Genomic DNA, 21,396 nt, shown 5'->3' with positions numbered 1-21,396 from the left:
GCCTCTACAATTATATTTATTTATACATTGGCAATTCAACCATGCCTTCACAAGTATATATATATATATACTTTTAAACTAACAACTCATCCATGCTTCTTATATATGTATTTTATTCATACAAATACTTAGGCAATATATGTACACATTTGGCAACTCATCCATGCCTACAATTCAACCACGTACCAAACCTTAAAAGTTAATTTATCGACCAAACAATTCTTACATAGGCAAATTAACTTATTAACAAAACAACTCATACCTAGGCATTTCATTTATATCATATGCATATAATTAATTTAATAACCAACCTATCCAGATATACCAAATAAGACTAATAATATTAATCATCTTAAATAATATACATATATATTATTTAATATATATATGTGTGTGTGTATATAACATCTTCCTTAATAATCCTTGATTCTTTAAAATCATATATACATATATATAAATAATTATATATATAGAAACATCCATCCATACAACTCATAAATTAATTAAACCAGATATACATATATATAAATAAATATGTGTGTGTGTGTGTGTATATATATATATATGCCTCCTTCCATCACCAAATTGTAATGACCTGGTCATTTTCCTTCCTTTCCTTTTTCTCAAATTTTTACGGATATTTTTTTTCCCGTTGTCTTTTCTTTTCTGAGTTCGATTTCTCATCACTCGGTGTCGTCTCGAGTGCTTGGAAATGATTTCTAAGACTCTTTCCTTTGGATTGACAACTTCCTTTAAGAACTGAGGCATTTTCACATTTTCACTTTTTGAACACTATTCACTTTTCGTCCTTTTTCCCGTTCGTCACTTTGTTGGCACAACCTCACTTTTCATATTTGGAGTTGAGTTTTTACTTCATGAGTTTTCATTCCAATTGATTTCCTCAAAACGCGTAGCTTTACTTTTGGAGAAAAGCTCTATGATTGTTTCTTTTTCCCATAAGGGCGTCGATAAAAGGATTCTTTAGAAACATTCTTGTTTCTTGGGGTACTTTTCATAAATATCTTTTCTTGGTTTTTTGGAAGATATTTTCATTGTGGGCCAGTTTTGTAGTTATCACTTTTTGTAGGGGTTATTGTGCAATTAATGAAAGTTATTATAAAATACCTCGTTTTGAGCCTAGATCCTCATACGGGATTCATTTTCACTTTTCATCGAGTATCATACTCTTAGAATTGTCTTCTAATCGTTTTCCCCAGTTTTAGGGTTTTTGACCCCGGTTGCCACCGAACTTGTTCGGGACATATCTTTATGTTCGGGACTCAGTTTTTGACGTCGTTTCTTCCGTTATTCATTTTATCTCATTTTGATTCTTTTTCTTTCACGGTGTTTTGCCATTGAGTGCGTCTGCTCAAATTCCACTTTTCCAGACCCGACGGGACCATTCAGGACACTTTTAGGGTTTTTCTATAAATAGGGTGACTTAAAAATGAAAAAACATATTTCTCATCTCTTTCCCCTCTCTTAGCTGGTAGCCATGGAAGCATAGGGGCTGCCACCCTTCTCTCTTCTTTTCTGACCACTTCCCTTTAGTAAAATGCTGTAGTGCCTTAGTGTTTAATGTCCGCCTTGACAAAGCCTTCGATTCTAACCGATTGGAATCTCGTTTTGGCCATTTTTTGAGTTTGGGTTTGAAGCCAAGTTTGAATTTTTGCGTGACCTCCTTAGTGTTTAATGGTCACCTTGTTGTCCTCGACAAAACCCCGAAGTATTGTAGGATTCGGAACAGTTTCATTTCGGTGGGGATTTTAGATTTCATCTCAAAAGGAGGTAAAGGATGTATATGTTTATATTTTTGTTGTCTTGCATGCTATTGATGGTTGTACAACTTGTATGCATGCTTTTGTTTATAATCTAGAATTTACTTTAAATTATTTTCTTTGTGTAAGATTTAATTCACATGGTTATATATGTGATGGAATTAAATTGTGGCATGCTATTAAATTAGGCCCTAAAATATTTATTAACATATATTAAATTGAGGACATTTAAATAAGTATTAAGACTTTTATTTAATAATTTTCTTTTATGAAAGTTTAATTCACATGGTTGTAACTAGAATGAAATCAACTTATAATGTGATATTAAAATAAGCCATGGTATGTTCTTTAACCTATGTTAACTTGAGGACATTTGAAGCTGTTTTAAATTCTAGAGGAAATTAATTAATTTCATTTTAAGTGTTTTGTGCACTTAATTGAATTTTTAATTTGATATTGTTGATGACCATGCTATGTTCTTTAACATACATTAATTTGAGGCTATTTGGAATTGATTTGAAATCTAGAGAATTTAATTATTTTATTTAATTAAATTCTATCTACTTGTTTCATAGATTTAATTATGTCCTAGAAGTTGTTTCTATATTTAAATCATGGATTTGGACTTGTTGTGTATTCACTTGGTTATGTTTTAAGTATTGAGTAACATTGTTGTTAAATTTTTATTCATGAGAACATGTTTCCAATATTGAATATATTATTATCTTGTGTAATGAATTGCACGCTTGTATTTGACATTATATATGCCATTTTAGAATTGAAATTCTAAGACATGGATTGTGTGGTTTCAACCTACTTGTGCATGGAAGGTGGTTTTGTGCATTATTAAATTGAGTATAAGTTGTGAACTTATTTATTGATTTTGGAGTCACTTGGGACATTATTACAAAGACATGGCTAGAGTTTGGCTCTAGTGCGGGAGGTATGAGTTCTCCCCATTTTATAGTGCGCACTAGGGTGGTATTCCCAGCGAATTAGTGCTCGGAATAACAGTTTAGGTCTTGGTTTTACTCAGATATTTGATGTCCAAGTCTTTCACTATTTGATTTTGCATTCAATTTCAAGTTAACAACCAATGTTTAATTGTGACTTGTGATTTTGGTTATTGGTGATTTAATGTTGTTAAGTACATTTATGTATTATAATTTTTAATGAATCATTGCAATCTTGATGTTTTTAAGTACATTTATGCTATATTGTTCAAGTGTAGCTTAGGAATGATCTTATGGACTCATTTGGAACATAGACGTTAGGTGGTATAACCCACTTTAGTTCTTTTCATATTTTAGATTTCAAGTTGATAATCTATATCCCGTTGCATTATACTGCATGCTTCTATGTTGTTTAAATTGCATGAAAATTGTGGTTTATGCTAGAAATGCTTTAGAGTAGCTTAGGATACTCCTTGGGTCTCACTTTTGACATAGACATTAGGTGGAATGAACCACAAAGATTAACTTATACAAACTTGTAAAATGTTAGGTCTATGCATGTTCATCCCCTACGAGTAACTGGTTTACTCACCCCAAAGTTATCAGGTAGTTTTTCAGGCAAAAAGACGTGGGTTCGCGATGCATAATATCCCTAGGTTGTTTTGTTGATTTGATGTTTCGTTAAATGTTTTCTTGTTCACATGCAAGTGTTAGCATGTTTGAGTTTTACCCTTAAAGTTGTAATACTTTCTTAAGTTCAAGATGCCGTTTTTGCCTTATAATATGTAAAGTGTACTTATATACACTATTTGGAACATATTTGATATGTATGATTTAAGGCCAAAGGCCATAAACTTTAAAGTTCAAATGTATGCATTTAGATTCCAAGTTTTGCCTTTGAAATGTAACTTTCTAATTTTGGAGGTTTGGCATGTGATTTGAAGTAAATGATATGTAATGAGGCCATAGGCCATTGTAACACATTTAAATATGTAAAGTACATTTGTTGGCATGCTTGTACAGCTTTAAAGATTTGTTGTTTTAGACCACTTCATGATGGAAATTGAGGCTTGGGGTTAAGCCTCAACATTTTTGGTGTATAACAGGTCTTTTAGCACCATTTCGAGTCATTTTGGATGACCGAAAGGTCATTTCGTTCAACCGATGGCTTTTAGGATTTGTTTGCATAGTAAAACTCATTTTTCAATAGCTAAAAACACTGTTTAGGTCCATTTCGGTCAACCGATTCTTCATTTCGATCGACCTAAATGATTTTCCTTCATTTTTCAGATTTTGGGCCATTCTGGGTTCATTTCGGTTGACCTAAATGCTTCAGTTCCTTATTCTTCAGTTTTGGGACAACACTGTTACTCTGATTTCAAACGGTCATAACTTTTTCATTTCTAATCCAAATAGGGTGATTCTTGAGCCTAAATTCAAGGATTTTGAGTCAAATCACAATTGGAGTTATTTATGTTTTAGTGAGACAGTGTCAGATTTTGCTTGAACCGGGAATGGGAATCTTGTGAGATTCTTGGCCAAAGTTCTTAGAACCTTTTGCAATGTTGTGAAATGATTATTTTAGATTGTATGGACCTTATTTGACTTTCTTAGAGTCAAATTTCCCTTTTTAATTGTAAATTAACCATTTTACCATTAATTAACGGATTTTGCCTGTTTTGACTCTCGTTTACTCATTCGTTCTCTTTGAGTTCCGTGACTTCATCGAAGGTCACATTAGTGTCTTAGGGATGATTCATATCTTTAGAGACTTTGGTTTTTATCTTTTGCTTCTGCATTATGGATCCCTTACCAGGTCAACTTTTGGGTCATCACTGACGTACCGAGTTACAAAACTTGGGCCGTCACAAATATATTAATTTAATTATATTTATACAAATTAAATGCTACTAAATATCGTCTGTAACGACCCGGTCATTTGCCTCCCTTTCCTTTTTCTTGAAATTTTACGAATGAATTTTTTTCGTTTAATTTTCTTTTTTGAGCTCTGTTTCGTGTCACTTAGTGTCATCTCGAGTGCTCAGAAATGGTTTCTGAGACTCTTTCATGTGAATTGACAACTTCCTTTGAGGATCGAGTCATTTCTGCATTTTCACTTTTCGAACACTATGCGTCTTTCGTCCTTTTCCCTGTTTCGTCTTTTTCACTATTCTATCTTTTCCCCATTTGTCACATTGTTGGCACAACCTCACTTCTCATGCTCGGAGTTGGTTTTTGACTTCACGTGCCTTCATCTTGAGTGGTTTCCTCGAAATACGTATCTTTACTTTTGCAAGAAAGTACTCTGGTTGCTCCCGGTGTCCATAGGGGCATGGATGCAAAGTTCTTTAAAATTATTTTCTTTTCTTGGAGTGTTTTTCGTAAATATCTTTTGAAGATATTTTATTTCAGGGGTTTTTAAGAAAATATTTTTGGAAGATATTTTCATTCTGGGCCATAAGTGCAGTTTTCACTTTTTGGAGGGGCCATTGTGCAATTAATGAAAGTTATTGCAAAATGTCTTGTTTTGAGCCTGGATCCTCGTACGGGATTCATTTTCACATTTTGTCGAGTTTTGTACTCTTGGAATTTCCTCCTGGTCAATGTTTTCCAATTTCAGGGTTTCTGGCCCCGATTTTTGCCAAACTTGTCTTAGGCATAACTTTCTGTTCGGGACTCGGTTTTTAACGCCATTTCTTTCGTTGTTCATATATTATCATTTTGAATCTTTTTCGTTCACAAAGTTTTGCCATTTGAGCGCGTCTGCTCAAATTTTACATTTTCGGACCTGGCGAGACCCGTTCGGGGCACTTTTTGAGATTTCTATAAAAGGGGGGTGAGATATTTCATTTTTCATCTTCTCCCCTCTTCATGCACGACCTGGAGCTCCCATGGCAGCCCAAGGGGTGCTGCCATCTTCTCTCTCCTCTTTTGTTTCACTTTTCCTTGATGGAAAGTCTTCGGCATTAACGTTTGTCGCTCCCCTCGACGTGCTCTACCATTCCCCCTTATTAGAATCCATTTCCAAAAATTTTTTGAGTTCAGGTTTGGAGTCAAGTTGAGATTTTCATGGGGCTTCTTGCGGATTCTTGTTCCCGGGGTAGTCCCCGACAAAACCTCTCGGTATTGTCGGATTCGGAGCACTTTTGTTTCGGTGGGGATTTGAGATTTTCATCTCAAATTGAGGCAGGAGATGTTCTAGGTTTAAATTCTTGTTATATAGCATGCTTGTGATGCTTATACAACTTGTTGGCATGATTAAATATAAAATTTAGAGATTTTATTATTTATTTTTCTTGTACGGGATCTAATTTTCCCGGTTGCTCATGACTTGGTTTAAACATGTAGCATGATTTTTTTTTTGCCCCTTGATATGCTCATTGTCATGTATTAAAATTGGAACATTTGAATGAGTATTAAAGATTTTATTTAATATTTATCTTAGGTGAAAGATTAATTCACATGGCCTTAACTAGCTTGAAATTAATATGTGTTAGCATATTATATTAGGCCTTAGCATGCTCTTCAACATAGTTGAATTTGAAAGTAATTGGAGGTGTTTTGAAAATTAGTAATTATTAATTAATTTGATTAATTAATTTGCCCCGAGTGCACTATTCACTCCATTTGAATTCTGACTTGATATTCTTGATCTACATGCCATATAGCTTCACATATATTTGATTTAGAATATTCGGTGAGGTTTTGAAACCTTTTATTTAATTAAATTCCATGTTTAAGATTTAATCCTCATGGTGAGATACAACTTGGAATTGTATTGTGGCATGCTAGAAAATTAAGCTTAGGTATAGTTGTTCACATATATTAAATTGAGATTAATTGCATGAGAATTGGAACTTTTAATTTATATTTAACTTTAGTGAAAGTTTAATTCACATGGTCTTAAATTGAATGAAATAAACTTGTAATGTAATATTACATTAGTTCTTAGCATGCTTTCCAACATAGGTTAATTTGAGAGCATTTGGTTAAGCTTGAAAATCAAGAGATTTTAATTAAAAGAATTAATTAAAATCTATTTTGTGGTCCCATTAGCTTAATTAAGGTTTTAACTGGATATTTGTATTGGCCATGACTTGTTTACTAGTATATATTAATTTGGGACTATTTGAAGTTGTTTTAGAACCTTGGGATTTAAATTAGCATGATTTAATTAAAGTTCTACTTTGTTGTTCTAACAACCTAATTAAGTTTTAGAATGGATATAGGTGATGACCTTGCCATGTCCTTTAACATGTGTTAAATTGAGGTTAATTGGAATTGAATCGGAATCTATAGAATTTAATTGTGTTTATCTATTTAAATTCTATCAATTTGCTCCATGATCTAGTTGTGTTTTAGAAGTGGTTTCCATATTCAAATCATGGACTTAGACTTGTTCTATATTCATTTGGTTATGTTTTGAACATTGGATAACATAGTTGCTATGTTTGTATTCATGAGAATATGTTTTCCTTATTGAATATATTGTTGCCTTGTGGAATGATTTGCACACTTCGTGTTTAACATCTTTCATGCATAGCGTGTAACGAATTGCACACTGAAGATTCGACATTCATCATATCATATTAGCTATGGATTTAGAGCATGTATTATATAGGTTTCCAAATTTGGTTGTGCTTAGTAGATAGTTGATTATCCTGTATATTCCTGTTGATATATGCGTTGTTGCACAACTTGTTGATTTTGGAAACTTGGGGATGTTGTTTTTTGACTATGGTTAGGACGTAGTTCTAGTACGGGGCATAGTCCCTCTATATGGTCTAGTGCGCACATAGGGAGGTTACCCATGGGCTAGTAACCGTAAAGTAACTATGTTGTCGGTCTGATCCGGCGTGACGTCCGAGTATTCACTTTGTTTGATTTCGCATTTCATTTTTAAGTTTATAACTAGATGATGTTGTAACTTGTTGTTTCTTAATTGTCGTTCCATTTTAAGTTACAGGATGTTAACTTTACGAAATTGTGCTTTATGCATTGTATTGGAAGTTCTAATGTTGATTAAATTGCATCGATATTGAAAATCGTATTTTAACATTCTAATAAAGCTCAGGATTGATCTTATTGATTCATTTATAACTTAGATGTTAGGTGACATGACCCACTTCTGTTGTTTTTGTGCTTCAGATTTCAAGCTGATAGCTTTACGAAATTGTATTTTGTTGCCTTGTATAATATGCTTTTATGTGGTTAGATTGCATTGAAGTTGTAAATTACGTTTTGATTGTTCAGCATGGCCTAAGATGATTCCTTAGACTTATTTAGAACATAGACGTTAGGTGACATGAGCACTTTAGTTGTTTCTGTATTCGTGATTGCAAGTTAATACCTTTAAGAACCAATATCTTGTTGCTTTGTATAACGTGCTTCCATATTGTTTAAATGGCATAGATGATGTGATTTATGCTAGAAACACTCTAAGGTAGCTTAGGATGCTCCCTGAGTCTCATTTCGATATAGACGTTAGGTGGCATGAACCCCTTTAACATGTTTCACCTTAAGGTGATAAATTTGTAAAATGTTAGGTATATGCATGCTCATCTCCTACGAGTAGCTTTATGTTACTCACCCCTACGATACTGGGGCATATTTCAGGTACGAAGACTTGGTTCGTGACGCCTAGCATTCCTTAGATGTCGTGTAACTTTCAAGTTTCCATTTCATGCAAATGTTAGCATGAAATGTCATTTTGTAGACTTATATGTCAAAATATGCATATTTGATTCCATGTATGTAATGTGTACATAAGTGCACTCCTTTCAATGTATTTGATATGTATGAGATGAGGCCGGAGGCCAATGACATGTGTATTGTATTCTATACAACTTTTTAACTTCATGAAATATTATGAAAACCTTGAAAAATCGCAAGTCATTGCTTCACCATGGTTGCATCAGGTGTGGGAATTCCATTTTCATTCTTTCAAAGGGTCTTATTAATCATGTTTGAAGTGTGGCCAAGGGCCAAACGGTCATTTGATCCCGTTTTGTATTTTTGGATTCCGAGTTTTCATTCCAAGTTCTATTTTTGCCTTTTCGCCCGTTGGGGGGTCGGATTTTGTATCGGTGGTATTTTTAAGTCGTGGACCATTGTAGCACTTCCAAATAGGTAAGTTACATTTGCGTGCATGGTCGTTTCCAGGCAAAACCTTATCGTTTGTGTTTTGAGCCTCTTGTGAATTCATTTTGCACTTTTTTTGCATATTCTGATCTAGGGGCATTAAAGACTTTTCACGATGGTTTTATTTCTTCTTTCAACATGGTTGAATAGAAAACATGATTTTAGGGGGGGTTTCTTTTCCGTGTTTTTCTAGAAAAAGCCATTTTGGCATCGGAAATCGCATCCGAAGTTCAGCTCTCAGTTTTAAAATTTAGTAGCTTTTTGGATCCTCTGGACCAGTTTTCTTGGGAGGGCATTTTGGGCATTTCACAGGGAGTTTTTTTCGATTTTTCTCGCAAGTCACGTAGAAAGCTCGATTTTGAGATAGGTTTCTTCTTTGTGTTTTTACAAAAAAGTTCATCTAGTCCTCCAAATTCGGTCTCTATTCTGGATTTTTCTGAAAAATTACCCCATAGCAGCTTTATGGCTGCTACTGCCAGCCATGGTGCAACCAGCGCGTGCGCGGCGTGCATGGGCGCGTGCATGGGCGTGTGCATGGGGCTGTCATGGCCCCTCGTCGGGCCGTCGCGACGTCATTTCTTCTTTTGGGCATTTCTCCTTTGTCCGGACTCCGATTCAAGTGAATTTTTTTTTTAACTTGACTAATTTTTCGCTGTATTTCCAACGGTATGCTCGGTTACACCCGGTTCTTCCTGAATAATTACCAGTTTACCCTTTTTGCCTTAAGTGCTCATTTTTCTTCGTTATGCCGTTTCTCCTTCGTCCGGACTCCGAATCATGCGATTCTTGAGTCCATCTTAATTAGTTTTTCGTTGTCCTTCCAGTGGTGTGCTCGGTGGCACCCGAATCTACGGTTTTCAGAAATGACTATTTTACCCCTGGGGGCTTATTTGTTATGTTTTCGATCTTTTGCTTCCGCATCAGTTCTTGTTGAGTTCCACGATGTCATGGAAGGTCACTTTGACTTCTTAGAGTCTTGTTTTCTGTTTTCGCTTCCGCATTCGGATCCGTTATCGGGTCAATCTTCGGTTCATCATAGGACGCGCTGGCCTAAAAAACCAGGGTCGTCACATCGTCATAAATGATTTCCCATAAGTACTCCATCTTGGTTTAAATAATTTTTGTAACGACCCTGGATTTTTCAACCCAGTGTCCAGTGAAGAACTGAAGATTGAACCGATAACGGATCCAGATGCGGAAGCAAAAGGAACATGACAATGGTCTCTCGAGGCATAACACACCTTTAAGACCCTAAGATGACCTTCCATGAGGTCATGGAACTAAAAAGGAATAACTGAAAGCGAAAGATAGAATGAAAAGATCACTTGGTACCCTATGGCACCAATGACAACCAAAGGAGCAAAATCTAGTTCAAACTAGACCATGTACGCCATTAAATGACTCAAGTAAGATCAACAAGGTCAAGTGGAAGTAAATCAATTGGTACAAGCTTGAAGGAGCAACAACCAAACAAAATTAACAAGGCAGCCCCATTTCGGTCGACCGAAATGGAGCATCGGTCTGCCAAAATAAGCATGGAAAAAGAAGGGAAAAGAGCTCTCAATTCGGTTGACCGAAAAGACAAACCATTCGATAGGTTTAAGGCTCAAGATGAAAAAATGAGTTTCGGTTGACCGCTGTAGAGAACCGGTCAACCGAAATAAGCCTCGATGGTGAAAATGGCTACTAGAGTTGGGATTTTTGCTAAACAATGAAATCCAAGAGGGGTTTGGTAGACCGAAACAGGCCACTGGTCGACCGAAACTGGTAAAAAACGTGAAAAATGAACCTGCTATGCATCAAGGCTAAAATGAATTCCTAAGTTTCATTTGCATCCCCCATGGCATAATCAAAATACATTAAATGCTAATGTGTGATGATGTGAACATACACGCAAGTGTAATAAGGCATTTTAAACATGCTACAATGGCCTATGGCCTCATGCCATCTCATTTACAAAATTTTGCATGCCAAACCTCCAAAGGTGGAAAAATTACATTTTTAAACAAAATAGCGCCAAATGAGTACAAGTGCAATTACAACCATGTTTGGCCCTTGGCCTCATGTCATACACATTAATTACCTTACAAAAAGTGTACTTATGTACACATTACATATTTAGAACAAAAATACAAGTTTTGTCATACAAAGCTACAAATAGGATTTCACGCCAACATTTTCATGAAAATGATACATCAAGTCTACGAAACTTCCATGGAGTAGTGTGCATCCCAAATCAAGGTCCCTGTACCTAAAAAATGTCCCCACTACGTGGGTGAGTAACATAAAGCTACTCGTAGGAGATGAGCATGCATCGACCTAGCGTTTTACAAAATTATCACCTTAAGGTGAAACATGTTGAAGGGGCTCATGCCACCTAACCTCTATGTCAAGTGAGACTCAGGGATCATCCTAAGCTACTCATGCAATTTAAAGTGAACAACGGCATACAAGTATACATGCTCAAGTATGCTAAACAATGTTAAACATGTTATACAACATACAAGCATACATTTTCATGTATACTAAATCACATTAAGACAAGTCATGCAATGTCTAAGCATATTTACACAAGTATGCATTTTATATTAAAATCTCGTAAATCAAGTATACCGACACAAGTATACTAAGCTAAGAGAGATATGCCTAAAACAAGTATACACGGCATAAGCATACTAAATGAAATCTAAACCCACAGAGCAAGCATACAAGTTCAAGTACACTAAATGAGATTTAAATACACAAAACAAGTATACAGTTTCAAGTATACTAAATAAGATCTAAATACACAAAACAAGTATACAGTTTTAAGTATACTAAATAAGATCTAAATACACAAAACAAGTATACAGTTTCAAGTATACTAAACAGGATTCAAATACCCAAGGTAAGCATCAATTCTCAAGCTCCAAGTAATCCATGATTAACAACTTGAAATTAAATGCAAAATCAAATAGTTGAAAAACTAGGATCCTTGGCTACAGACCAATCGAGTTATTCCGGGTTACTAGCCCGCAAGGTACTACCTAGTGCGCACGTGTATAAGTTATTTCAGGTAATTACGACCCATAAGGTACTACCTACTGCGCACTTCATATGACTTAGGAAACTCACGAATCCGTACTAGGGCCAGACCCTAGCCATCACATGAACATGATCCTTACAAGCCTCCAAAAACAATAAATCCAAAACTTATGCAAAACAATAAGTTAAACCAAACTTATACATTTCAAATAATGTCTAGGAATTAATTTACATGCACAAGTAAGGTTGAATCCACAGAAACCATGTCCTAGAGTTCAAGTCTACAATGACATTCACAATGTCGAATCTTTAGTGTGTGGTTCGTTACATGCTATAACAATTTCATTTCAATATTAAAATGCAATCTCATCCAAACAATCCCTAACTCAAATATGTTAAACAACATGGTATGGTCACTACACAAACCAGCTCAAAAACTAATTTGGATCATTGAGACAACAAAATAAAGTTTAAGTGAAACATGGTAATTAAATCTCTAAATTTTCTAAAACAACCCCAAATGGATATATACAAGTGAACAAGCCCAAGTCACTACCATTATCAAGTTAAAAACTCAATCAAACTAGTGGAACCACTAATTAGATTTTTAATTAATTCGTTTAATTCAAAATCTCTAGATTTCTAAACTTATCCAAATGCTCTCAATTGAACATAGGTTAGAGAGCATACCAAGGCCTATTTTAATTTCACATTACAAGTTGATTTCATGCTTGTTTCAACTATGTGAATTAAGCTTTCATAAAAGATAAATATTAAATAAGTTTTGCAATTCTTATTCAAATGCTCCAAATTTAATATATGTTACACAATTCATCAAGGCCTAATTTACTAGCATGCCACAATTTAATTCTAAACTATATACTATCATTAGAATTAAATCCTAAACAAAGAAAATAAATAAATTAAATTCTAAAAACTTGAACAAGGCATGCTAACAACTTGTATACGCTTATAAAACAATCAATACAACAATAATATAAACCTAAGACATCCCCTACCTTAATTTGAGATGAAAATCTCAAAAGCCACCAAAATGAAACCACTCTGAATTCGACGAAACTTCGGGGTTTTGTCGGGGACAACACGATCTACATAAACCCCCAAGAAGCCCCATCAAAATCACAACTTGACTTCAAACCCGAACTCAAGAAATGGCCAGAAAAGAATTCTAATAAGGGGAAAAGGTAGAGCACGTCAAGGGGAACGATAAACGTTAAGGCCAAGAGTTTCCACTAAGGAAATCAAGTGGAGGAGAAGAAAGAATGAAGGCAGCCCCTTGGGCTCCAATGGCTACCGGCCAAGAGGGTGAAGAAGATGATGGAATTCTGACTTTTTGACTTAAGACCCCCTATTTATAGAAAATCTCAAATGCCCCGAAAGGGTCTCGCCGGGTCCAGAAAAGTGGATTTTGAGCAAACGCGCTCAAATGACAAAACTCTATGAACAAAAAAGATTCTAAATGAGAAAATATGTTCAACGGAAGAAACAACATCAAAAACTGAGTCCCGAGCAAAGAGATATGCCCCAAACAAGTTCGGCGGCAACCGGATCCAAAAACCCTGAAACGGGAGAAAAATGACCAGAAGGAAATTCTATGCGTACACGACTCGACAAAATATGAAAATGAATCCCGTACGAGGATCCAGATGAGGTATTTTGCAATAACTTTCGTTAATTGCATAATGGCCCCTACAAAAAGGGTTAACTGCAAAACTGCCCCAGAATGAAAATATCTTCCAAAAGATATTTTCTTAGATACCCCTGAAATAAAATATCTTCAAAAGATATTTATGAAAAACACCCCAAGAAAAGAAAAAGATTCTGAAAAATTATGCATCCATGCCCCTATGGACACCAAGAGCAACAAGAATACTTTACTGCAAAAGTAAAGATACGTATTTCGTGGAAACCACTTAGAATGATGGTACGTCAAGTCAAAAACCAACTCCGAACACAAGGAGTGAGGTTATGCCAACCAAGTGACAAACTGGGAAAAGACAAAATAGGGAAAAGGACAAAACAGGGAAAAGGACGAAAAGTGAATAGTGTCAAAAAAAGAAAAATGTGAAAATAACTCAGTCCTTAAAGGAACTTGTCAATCCAAAGGAAAGAGTCTCAGAAACCATTTCTGAGTACTCAAGATGACACTAAAAGATGAGAAACCGAACTTAGAAAAGGAATTTCAACGAAAAAAATTCATCCGTAAAATCCTAAGGAAAAAGGAAAGGAAGGAAATGACCGAGTCATTACAATTTTTTGACACTGTCTTACTAAAATGTAAATATCTCCTAATATGATAGGAATCTGATAATGAAATTGATACCATTAAAAAGAGGATGAAAAATCTTTAAATTTTAGCTCAAGAATGACCTAATTTCAATTTAAAATGACTGAGTTATGACCGTTTAAATTTCGAGTAAGAAAATAAGCGGAATAATAGGTTAAGCTCAATCGCTATTGTGAGCGCGACTGCACCAGATTAAATACGACACATAGCACACTCTGATTCACTGCTGCATTAAGTCTAATGGTTCGCGCCGCACCAGATTATTTCTAAGTTGACTACACCTAATCCACTGTTCAAATTCACACGCGCACTATACTATCATGTTTCGCGCCACACCTGATCAATCCACCTTCCATCAACTCCACCCATGGCCCAGATCAGCGTGTGCACCACATTATCGTGCATCGTACCACATCCTATCCTCTACCTCTTTATCAAATCATCTCAACCCTTCTTGATCCGTGCGCACCGTAATACTATGTGCTGCGCCACACTGGATTAAACCCCTATATTGATACTCTGATTCCATTGAAGCCACCAATTTATATATATAACAATTTTTATATATAATTATACCAAGAATAATAAATAACTCGTTGAAGGAAAATCTATTAAATTATAAATTCATTAATAATTCTCCAATAGTTGCAACTCGGGAATCCCGTAACTTAAGGACCCCTTAACCAAAATCCACTATCCAAAAATTCATCAATAAATACTGAAGTAACAATATCCTACTTTGAAATAAAATAGATAGAATGGATAAGTCCTCTAGCTACGGATCCTCAACCTTGAGACTTGAACCATCTAATAACCAAAAAAATAAATCGTGGGTTAAACCCATGAGCAAGCTCTCTCTACCACACCTCTAAAAACCAATAAAAAAATCATCTTTAACCAAAATCAATCCTAATAAAGTCTTTTATCTTTAATATACAATGATACATATATATATAAATAATTATATATAATATAATAGTCACATCTATTACTAGGTTCATAAATTCCAAAACCATTAACAATGATTGAATAATAATCATACCTAAACCAATCCACCATTTCTTTTAAAGAAAATTCATTAACCTCAATCACATCCTAGACAGTTAATTAATCATTTAAACAATAGAACATAGTTAAATGGATATTATAAATCACATCATCTATGTCATTTAAACAATATGTCATCTAGACAGTTAATTCATTAACCTTAGAGTGTTTCTAGCATAAATCACATCATCTATGTCATTTAAACAATATGGAAGCACTTTATACAAAACAACAAGATATAGGTTCTTAAAGGTATTAACTAGCAATCTCGAATACAGAAACAACTAAAGTGATCATGTCACCTAACATCTATGTTCTAAATAAGTCTAAGGAATCATCCTAGGCCATGCTGAACAATCAAAACGCAATTTACAACTTTAATGAAATCTAACCACATAAAAGCATATTATACAAGGCAACAAAATACAATTTCTTAAAACTATCAGCTTGAAATCTAAAGCACGAAAACAACAGAAGTGGGTCATGCCACCTAACGTCTATGTTCCAATTGAATCTATAAGATCATTCCTAAACTATATTAGAACATCAAAACACAAATCACAATATCTATGCCATCTAACCAACATTAGAACTTCTAATACAACGCGTAAAGCATGGTTTCTCAAAGTAAACATCCTGAAACTTAAAACGAGAAAACAAGTAAGAAACAACAAGTCATAACATCATCTAGTTATCAATTTGAAATGAAATGTGAAATCAAATAAAGTGGATATTTGGACGTCACACCGGATCAAACCGACAATGTGGTTACTTTAGGGTTACTAGCCCATGGGTAACCTCCCTATGTGCGCACTAGACTATATAGAGGGACTATCCCCCGTACTAGAACCACGTCCTATCAGTAGCCAAATAACGACATCCCCAAGTTTCCAAAATCAACAAGTTGTGCAACAATGTATATATCAGCATGTATATACAAGATAATCAACTATCTACCATGCACAACCAAATTTGGAAACCTATACAATACATGCTTTAAGTCCATAACTAATATGATATGATGAATGTCGAATCTTCAGTGTGTGATTCGTTACACGCTAGGCATAAAAGATGTTAAATACGAAATGTGCAAATCATTACACAAGGCAACAATATATTCAATAAGGAAAACATATTTCATAGTATAAACATAGCAACTATGTTATCCAATGCTTAAAATATAACCAAATGAATATACAACAAGTCCATGTCGAGGATTTTGATATAGAAACGACTTTCAAACACAATTAAATCCATGGCTCAATTAGATAGAATTTTATTAAATAAAAATAATTAAATTCCCTAGATTCTAATTCAATTCCAAATAACCTCAAATTAATACATATTAAAGAACATGGCATGGTCAACACCTATATCTATTCTAAAACTCAATTAGGTTATTGGAACAACAAAGTAGAACTCTAATTAAATCATGCTAATTTAATTACCAAGGTTCTAAAGCAACTTCAAATGGTCCACAATTAATACATATTAGTAAACAAGTCATGGCCAATACAAATATCAAATTAAAATCTTAATTAAGCTAATGGGACCACAAAATAGATTTTAATTAATTCTTTTAATTAAAATATCTAGATTTTCAAACTTAACCAAATGCTCTCAATTTAACATATCTTAGAGAACATGCCAAGGACTAATGTAATATCACATTACAAGCTTATTTCATGCAAGTTACACCTATGTAAATTAAACTTTCACTAAAGTTAAATATAAAATAAAGGTTGCAATTCTCATGCAATTAATCCCAATTTAATATATGTGAACAACCATACCAAAGCTTAATTTTCTAACATGCCACAGTTCAATTCCAAGTTGTATATCACCATGAGGATTAAATCTTAAACAAGGAAATTAATTAAATGAAAGGTTTCAAAACCTCACCGAATATTCTAAATCAAATATATGTGAAGCTATATGGTATGTAGATCAAGAATATCAAGTCAGAATTCAAATAGAGTGAATAGTGCACTCGGGGCAAATTAATTAATCACATAACTAAAAAATTACTAATTTTTAAAACAGCTCCAATTACTTTCAAATTCAACTATGTTGAAGAGCATGCTAAGGCCAAATATAATATGCTATCACACATTAATTTCAAGCTAGTTAAGGTCACATGAATTAATATTTTATTCAAGATAAATATTAAATAAAATCTTCATTTCTTTTCCAAATGCTCCAATTTTAATATATGTTAATTAACATATCAAGGTGTAATATAATGTCAAGCCACAAGTTTAAAACATGCTATAACTCACCGGGAAAATTAAATTTCCTACTAGAAAATAAATAATCAAAAATTCTAGATTTAACATTCAAGCATTCAATTGAGTTGAATAAGCATCACAAGCATGTAATAGAGCAAGAAAGTAAATTATAACACCCCCTACCTTAATTTGAGATGAAAACATCAAAGGCCCACCGAAAAAAAAGTGTTTCGAATCCGCCGAAACCGAAGGGTTTTGTCGGGGACAACTCGATCTACATGAATCCCCAAGAAGCCCCATGAAAATCACAACTTGACTCTTAAATCAAACTCAAGAAATGGTCAAAAATGAATTCTAATAAGGGTGAATGATAGAACACGTCGAGGGGAACAAAAACCGTGAAGGCCGAAGACTTTTCACTTAGGAAAAGTAGATCAAAGGAGGAGAGAGAAGGTGGAAGCTCCATGGGAATCCATGGCTGCTTCAGGTCATGCAAGGAGAGTGGGGAAGATGAAAAATAAAATATTTCACCCCCCTTTTATAGAAATCCTAAAAACTGCCCCGAACGGGCTCCGCCGGGTCCGGAAAAGTGGAATTTGAGCAAACGCGCTCAAACAACAAAACTCTATGAACAAAAAAGATTCAAAATGAGAAAATATGAACAACAGAAGAAACAAAATCAAAATTTGAGTCCTGAGCAGAAAGTTATGCCCCGAACAAGTTCGGTGGCAACCAGGTCCAAAAACTCTGAAACTGGAGAAAAACGACCAGAGCGGAATTCTAAGGGTCCATGACTTGATGATATGTGAAAATGAATCTCGTATGAGGATCCAGGCTCCAGACAAGGCATTTTGCAATAATTTTGTTAATTGCACAATTGCCCCTACAAAAAGGGTTAACTGCGAAACTGCTTCAAAATGAAAATATCTTCTAAAAGATATTTTCTTAGATACCCCTGAAATAAAATATCTTCAAAAGATATTTATGAAAAAACACCCCAAGAAATGAAAAAGATTCTGAAGAATTGTGCATCCATGCCCCTATGGGCACCGGGAGCAACCAGAGTACTTTCTTGCAAAAGTAAAGATACGTATTTCGAGAAAACCACTCAAGATAAAGGCACGTGAAGTAAAAAACTAACTCCGAGCATGAGAAGTGAGGTTGTGCCAACAATGTGACAAATGGGGAAAAGACAGAATAGGGAAAAGGACGAAACAGGGAAAAGGACAAAAAGCGCATAGTGTCCGAAAAGTGAAAATGCTAAAATGACTCGGTCCTCAAAAGAAGTTGTCAATTCACATGAAAGAGTCTCAGAAACTAATTCCAAGCACTCGAGATGACACTAAGCGACACAAAACAGAGCTCAGAAAAGAAAATTAAACGAAAAAAAAATTCATTCATAAAATTTCAGGAAAAAGGAAAAGGAGGCAAATGACTGGGTCATTACAGGAATTGTTTCAAGTTAATGTAAAAATCTCTAAAGAAATCGAGTTGATAAATGCTTATTCTCTATGAGTAAACTTGTTTACGAAGTTACTAAGGGATTTGTTCAGGTACAAAGACTTGGTTCGTGATGCTTACCGTTCATTGGGATGACTTATACCTTTTAAAGTTTCCATTTCATGCAAGTGTTAGCATGAAATGCCATTGTCGTAGCCTTATGTATCAAACTTGTATTCTTTGATTCCATTTTTGTAATGTGTACATAAGTACACTCTTTACAATGTATTTGACATGTATGAGATGAGGCCAGAGGCCAATGACATGTATATTGTATTCTATGTGCCTTTTAACTTCATGAAATATTATGAAAATATTAAAAAATATTGAGTTATTGCTTCACCATGATTGTATCGGGTGTGGAAATTCCATTTTTATTCTTTCATAGGGTCTCATTTACCATATATGAAGTGTGGCCAAGGGTCAAACGGTCATTTGACCCCATTTTATATTTTCGGATTTCATGTTTTCCATTTCGAGTCTATTTTCACCTTTTTGGCCTTTGGGGGGTCAGATTTTGCATCGGTGGTATTTTTAAGTCATGGACTATTGTAGCACGTCCTAATAGGTAAGTTACGTTTGTGTGCATGGTTGTTTCTGGGCAAAACCTCATCCTTTATGATTTGAGCTTCCTATGGACTCATTTTACACTTTTGTTGCATAATCTGATCTAGGGGCATTCTTGACTTTTCATAGTGGTTTTATTTTCTTCTTTTGAGATGATCTCTTAGAAAACATGATTTTAGGGGCTTCGTGTTTTTCCAGAAAATGTCATCTTGGTGCTGGAAATCCATCGTAAAGTTCAGCTTGCTGTTTTTCATTTAGCAGCTTTTTGGACCTTCATGACCTGATTTCATGGAGGGGTATTTTGGCATTTTACAGTGAGTTTTTTTTTATTCCTTTTACATATTCATGTAGAAAACTCAATTTTGAGGGGGGTTTCTTCTTTGTGTTTTTCCAAAAAATGTCATCTTGGCCCTCAAAAATTCATTTTTTGCGGAAAAACCCCTGCTGCAAGGTTTTTGGTTGAACTTACTGTTATTTTTCTTCATAACCGGTTAGAAGGGGTATCCTAGCTGGTTAGATGACTTGGGGCAGTGTTTTGGTCGTGATTTTTAGCCTCCTAATTGGTTAGGAAGGCTTGGTAACCTGTTAGATGGTCTTGGGTTGACTATTTTGACCGTTTTACCCCTCTTGCTTCCGTTAGCCATATCTTCTACATCCGGACTCCGAATCAAGTGATTCTTGAGTCTAAGTTTATTTATTTTTCATTGTCTTTCCAATGGTGTACTCGGTAGCACCCACCTTCATGTTGGAAATGACCTTTTTTCCCCTAGGTTCATTCTTGTCTCTTTCTGAAATGTTGCTTCCGCATTTGTTTTCTTTGGGTTCCGTGACCTCATTGAGGGTCACATGGGTGTCTTAGGGACGTATTGTGTCTCTTGAGACCATTGTTTCATCTTTTCCTTCCGCATTCTGGATCCAGTTCAGGTCATCGTAGGACATACTGGGTTAAAAAATCCAAGGTCGTTTCATAGATCATCATGAAATAGCTAAGTATAATCAAATAGCACTTAAATCCAAGACTTCTTCAGAAAAACAAGATTAACTACTGACCACACTGTCTGAATTCATTTTCAGCATAATCTCAACATAAACACAGTCTGACCAAGTGTGAGAAGATGAATTACACCTGTGTCAACCTTCAGAATCAACCACAGAAGCTTGAAACACCAAGTCACTCTTCAATACAGCCCTTGCATCAGCAAATTTGACAGCAGCCTCATCTCAACAAATAGAGAACACCTCAAAGTTGATTCAATGAGTTTTTCTTTGATAAATCATCATCAAATAGGAAAGAAAAACTTACTTGACATAGTATACTCGAGGGTTCTCAGAAGCAGCTCAATGTGCAATGAAAACCTTAAGGAGTCCTATAGCAGTATGTTTATAGTGACTCTAAATTATACAAGGCCTCACACACCACGGATATACACCTATCACCTTTCACCAATGACTGGGAGAGCACAATTCAGATATTTTCAGTGCAATGGACTAATGCAGGCCTGCCACTTCAGCTAATTTTGTCACTGTTCTTCCAGCTACAGCAAGTTACAGGTTCAAGTGCTTAATTCCATTTCTGTCCAAACTTAGCCTCCAAGAAATGCATATACCATCTCTCTAAGACCATTGAGACGTGTCACATTTTTCTCTAGGACCATTGAGACATGTCCCATTCTTGAGCATAGCTGGAAAAGACCATACCGCCCTCAAAACAGAGTTAACTTTACTCAGCACTGTGACAGAGCTGAGGCTGTATTCCACACAATGCAGGTCCAGTTTCAGTGCAACATAGGTACCTGAGCAAACATATATATATCTGAAATATCATTGAGAAAAGATTATAGTACTCCTGT

Source organism: Cornus florida, unplaced genomic scaffold, assembly GCF_030987335.1.
Source record: "Cornus florida cultivar Cherokee Brave unplaced genomic scaffold, ASM3098733v1 CherokeeBrave_3.0.0_Hap2_Chr05, whole genome shotgun sequence".
Lineage (NCBI taxonomy): Eukaryota > Viridiplantae > Streptophyta > Magnoliopsida > Cornales > Cornaceae > Cornus > Cornus florida.
This window is presented reverse-complemented; position numbering follows the sequence as displayed.